This window comes from Solanum tuberosum, unplaced genomic scaffold (assembly GCF_000226075.1).
Source record: "Solanum tuberosum cultivar DM 1-3 516 R44 unplaced genomic scaffold, SolTub_3.0 scf00425, whole genome shotgun sequence".
Taxonomy (NCBI): Eukaryota; Viridiplantae; Streptophyta; class Magnoliopsida; order Solanales; family Solanaceae; genus Solanum; species Solanum tuberosum.
The window spans coordinates 355,219-360,537 of record NW_006239347.1 but is presented as its reverse complement, the minus strand read 5'-3'; the positions used below and the strand labels follow the sequence as shown (position 1 = coordinate 360,537).

The following is a 5,319-nucleotide window of genomic DNA, read 5'->3' as shown; positions in this document are numbered from 1 at the left end:
TACCATTCTCAATTTCCATCAACTTCAATGCAAGATTCAACCTTTACAATCCTTAATTTGCCCAAAGAACTGATCACTTAAATCCTCAAAAGGGTTCCAGTGAAATTCCTCTTGCAATTCAGGTGTGTTTCGAAGTCTTGGCTCGGTATAATCCCTAGCTATGATTTTATCAATACCCATCTTAGTTTATCTGCTAATAACAAGGAATACAATTTACATAACAACTTCAAGAAATCATTCTCTGTTTCCTATATATATATATAGGTATGTTTTCTTCCTTAATCTCTATGTCTAATAAAAATATGTCACACAGATTAAACGAAGTGTATTTTTTAAACAAGTAGATTAATATTTTTAAGAATTTACTAGAATAAATTAATTGTCATTGGATGTAATGTCAGTAAAGGCTTTAGGGGCCTTTACAAAGAGTGTTAATTGATTTAGCGGAAATTAAGCTATTGTTGTTAATTAATTGTCGCTAAAGATCATTTTGGTGTAGTGTGAGCTCTAGTTTCTTGCATGAAAGATAGTAGTAGAGTCTCATTATGAATTCATTGCCTTCAAAAAAATTCTTTAAAGTGACTCTTCTGTATGCCTATGCTCATCCCTAAGAGTTTCATGATCCCAAGAGAAAGTGTGCTCATGTAATTGCAATACTCTTGATAAACATATTTGTGTAGTTAAATGGATAAAAGGTTAGTTCATTTACATAATCAGAAAAAATAGAAAAATAGATACCTTTTTTTTTTTCAATTTGCATTGTTTTTCTAGTTTTGATTTGACATGAAGTTTGAAAAAGTAAAGAAAAACTTTGAATCATGTGGTCTTAGACTAAAGATATGTAAAATGTACCAAAATATCATTTAATTTTGTGATCTTAAACATCTCATGCCAAAAAAGGAAATAAAACATGTTTTTGAAACTTACCAAAAAGAAAAGGACGACAAACAAACTGAAACAGAGGAGTACTAAGGTAGTCAATTGTCCTTACCCAAGATTGTTAAAACTTTCCCCCAATGTCCTTTGGAAATACTCTTCAACTATGTGAGATGAGTCTTCTTTAGCTAGATATCAAAAAGAGAGTGTCTCTTTCCAAGGCAACTTCGACGAAAACCTTCCAGTAAAGCTACTAGCATAGCCACAATGCTCACCAATTTTCTTCTGAGTTTTTTTTCTTTTTGGAGAGAGGCAAGTAAAAGAACATTTTCATGTAACGATGGGCATTGGAAATAAGTTTAGTTTCAACTCCATGTCTCATTACAAGAAAGAAATCTTGACTCTTGCACACTTCATCAACAAGCCTAGATGTTTGTTGGGCTGCGACAGGGTCACCAGAAAAGAAACCCCTTCAATAAAGGAAATAGGATGCTCTTGTGCTTCAACACAAGCCTTCTCGTCATATGGCCATATGTATTGAGTGGGAATGTTTGACTCATCTTTCATATGGGATGCATCAAAAACCAAGGGTTCTTTTTCAGCTAGAATATGTGATTTTCCAGTTGTGAATACACTATCAATGGTCATTGCATGCAAGGGTTTTTTTCTTTCTTTCTTTTGGAATGAGTAACAAGAGGGAAACAAAGTAGATGTAGTTTATTTTGAGGAGCAAAAGTGAAGGATTATATAGGGTTTAATGATGCTTAAACTTTGGATAGAAGTTTATATGTTGTTTGAATTAGATTTTGAAAAAGGACATAATTTCAAAGATGTGTTTTACCATAGATTTTAAGAATGAAAATATTTTCCAAGATATGCTTGATCATAGATTTTTAAAAAATTTCCTTACAAAGTTTTTATAAGTATAAAAAATGGGTCCAAATAGTTTGCTGAGAAGAGCTTAATAATTCTAGGGTTTAGGTCTGTTACATTATGTACATAGACATATATACACTTAACATAGTCCATCCCTATTTAGGCTCCCGATCCATGTTCTAGTTGGACCTGGGTATAAAGGGGTGTTAGAGTTGGTTAAATTCCACATTGATTGAAAATAAACTGGTGGTCTATTTATATTCTTGAATTGAACATTCATCTGTTACAGACCTATATCCCCAATTTTAAGCATTATTAAGCCCTTCTCAGCAAACTATTTGGACCTATTTTTGATACTTGAAAAATTATTTAAGGAATTTTTTTCAAAATCTATGATAAAACATATCTTGGAAAATAATTATTTTTTTAAAATCTATGATCAAACATATCTTTGAAATCCTTTTTTAAAATCTGACTCAAACAACATATGGACTTCAATCCAATGTTTAAGCATCATTAAGCTCTATATAATCCTTCACTTTTGCTCCTCACAATGAACTACTTCTACATCCTTTTCCTTCTTGTGGCTCATTGCGCAAGAAAGAAAAAACAATCATGCAATGACCATTGATAGTGTAATCACAACTGGAAAATCACTTAAGCTAGATGAGGAAATCCCATTTATTTTTTATGCATCCCACATGCAACATGAGTCCAACATTCCCACATATACATACGGTCGGACGACGAGAAGGCTTGTGTTGTAGCACAAGAACTTCCAATTCCCCTTATTGACCAGAGGGGTTTCTTTTCGGGTGACCCCGTCGCGGCCCAACAAGCATCTAGGCTTGTTGGTAAAGCGTGCAAAAGTAAAGGTTTCTTTCTTGTAGTGAACCACAGAGATGACACTAATCTCATCTCCAATGTCCATCGTTACATGGACGCGTTCTTTGACTTGCCTCTCTCTTAAAAGAAAAAAGATTAGAGGAAAATTGGTGAGCATTGTGGCTATGCCAACAGCTTTACTGGAAGGTTTTCGTCGAAATTGCTTTGGAAAGAGACACTATCTTTTTTGTATTGTTCTAAAAAGGCTCACCGCACATAGTAGAAGAGTATTTCTAAAGGACATTGGGTAAAAGTTTTAACCATCTTGGGTAAGGACAATTGACTACCTTATCACTTCTCTGTTTCAGTCTATTTGTTGTACTTTTCTTTTCGGTAAGTTTCAAAAACATGTTTTTTTCCTGTATTGGCATGACATGTTTAAGACCATAAAATTAAATGATATTCTGGTACATTTTACATATCTTTAGTCTAAGACTACATTATTTGATGTTTTTCTTTAGTTTTTTAAACTTCAAGTAAAATAAAAAACGAGACAAACAAATTGAATTAGAAGAAGTATCTATTTTTCTAATTTTTTTGACTATGTAAATGAATTAACTTTTTTCCCTTTAGCTACACAAGAATGCTTATCAATAATATTGCCATTCCACGAGCACACATTCTATTTGGAACATGGAACTCTTAGGGATGAGCCTAGGCTTACAGAAGAGCCACTTGAAAGATTTTTTCGAAGACAATGAATCCATAATGAGACTTAACTACTATCTGTCATGCTAGACACCAACGGTCACCTTAGGAACAGGGCCTCAGTATGATCCATATTTATTCTCGAGGAGCTCTAGTTTGTTTTACACATGAAACAATAATGATATATATTAATTTTGGACCTATAATTTTAATATTTTAATGGTTTTCAGTAATAAGAACATAAATATCGAACCGATCGAATTTATATTTTAGATCAACCTTTTTATGATAGTGCACCCGTCATTTCGAAATCCTGGATACGACTTTGTTTTATACCCACTAACATATGCAATTAATAGTTAACTTTTATAATAAAATGCATATACACCAACATATAGTAAAAGATCCAAATTTAGAAAGATTAATTTATTGTAAAGACATGATTGATGATTTCTTCCGAAACGATTGGCAAACTGAGTCGGCGAGTGGATTTAAATTATAGACCTGGCTAGTATAACTATTTTTTTTACATTAACCCTGAATTTTCCCTTTAATAGGAGCTTAACAATCATCTTTTCGAGATTATCTAAACAAAATTACTTTACCAATGAACGATTGTTTAAATATATTTTTTTACACTATTTGTGAGCGATAGATCGATCTTATCCCCAAAAAAATTGCATTGTACAAATAGATAAATGTTCAATTTCCTTGACTTTCCCCTTTGTAGAAATCTAGTTTATCTTGTCCTCATATTTGAATCTTACACAAAAAATTAACATATAAAAATTCAAAAACTGTGCCACCAGACGTTCAAATTGTACTCAACTTCCTACTTTAGTATTTGTTCTTTACGTCTCAAACATGTTCGATTTTTTAAGAATAATAAATGGAAACAAATCACCTTAACAATGGACAATAACAGGAAACCAAACAAAGCAATCAAATATTCAGTTGCAAAGCATATTTGCATTTCCAACAGAATGATATTTTCCTTCATACTTTGAAGGATAGAAATAAGCAATGACATCAGACAATATTCAAATGAGATAAGTGGCAAAAACACACCTAAATTATTCCTTTTTTTAGCTTCATACTTCAACTATTGGGAGTGTGAGTTTCATACATAAACTATCAATTATTAGTGTCTCACCCACTCCACGATCTCCATCCCCCCCCATCCCTGACAATCCCTCCGTCCTTTAATTTTTTAAAATATTTTTTAAAAATTCAGACCTCACCCCCTCCACCGCTCCTTCCTAAAAATAATTTGTTATTATTTTTTTTAAAAACTAAATAAAATCCTACTACACCCAATCTAACCATCCGCTCCTAATTTGTTTTTTTTTAAATTTTTTTTTACATTTTTCTAATTTTGTGTTAGATGTGTACATATATTTTTAGGAATTATTTTCTACTTCCGTACCGAATATAATAGAAATATTTTTTTTTTTTAAAAAAAGTCTTGCGGCAAGTAAAAAAATATGACTAAGTGACATATGGAATATGGCGACGACAACATCATGTTGTAGAAGGAGATAATAGGTGGAGCCAACGACCCACTAAGACTAACCTGGTTATTTTTCCTTGGTTATCGAACCAGCGTATGCCCATTCCTCCTTTGATGACTCCCAGTAGAGAAAGCCTCAATTTAAAGATGTGGATTGAAAGGAAGTTGGGGATGGACATAGACCCTTCCGCCTATCCGGAGTGTTGGAAATATAGCAATATTTTTTGTATTTTTAATTTCCCGATCATTGGAAGCAGGAGCCGCCTCCACCAGGTAGGCGGCCACGGGTCATAACGCACTCTTCGCACAACAAATCCACTTTGAAGTTGACTTATTCGCTCGGCAGTCGTTGGAATGTGTACGAGATACCATAAGTGCTCAATATCTCAATAGCACCTTTGTCTAAAGCTTTGAAGGAGACTTCATATTCGAAACGCAGGAACGATCTGACTAAAAATTGGGGTTGTAATTCTTATTTATGTTTAAACATTTTGAGATTTTTCACCTTGATAAACTTTAAAATC

General features: G+C 33.0%; 2 pseudogenes; one reads left to right on the top strand and one right to left on the bottom strand.

The window, feature by feature from the left end:
• Window positions 1–478: 478 nt before the first annotated feature.
• LOC102598692 (gibberellin 20 oxidase 1-like) lies at window positions 479–1,524 on the bottom strand (annotated as a pseudogene).
• An 848-nt stretch (window positions 1,525–2,372) lies between these two features.
• On the top strand, window positions 2,373–3,456 carry LOC102598348 (gibberellin 20 oxidase 1-like; annotated as a pseudogene).
• The last annotated feature ends 1,863 nt before the right edge of the window (window positions 3,457–5,319 follow it).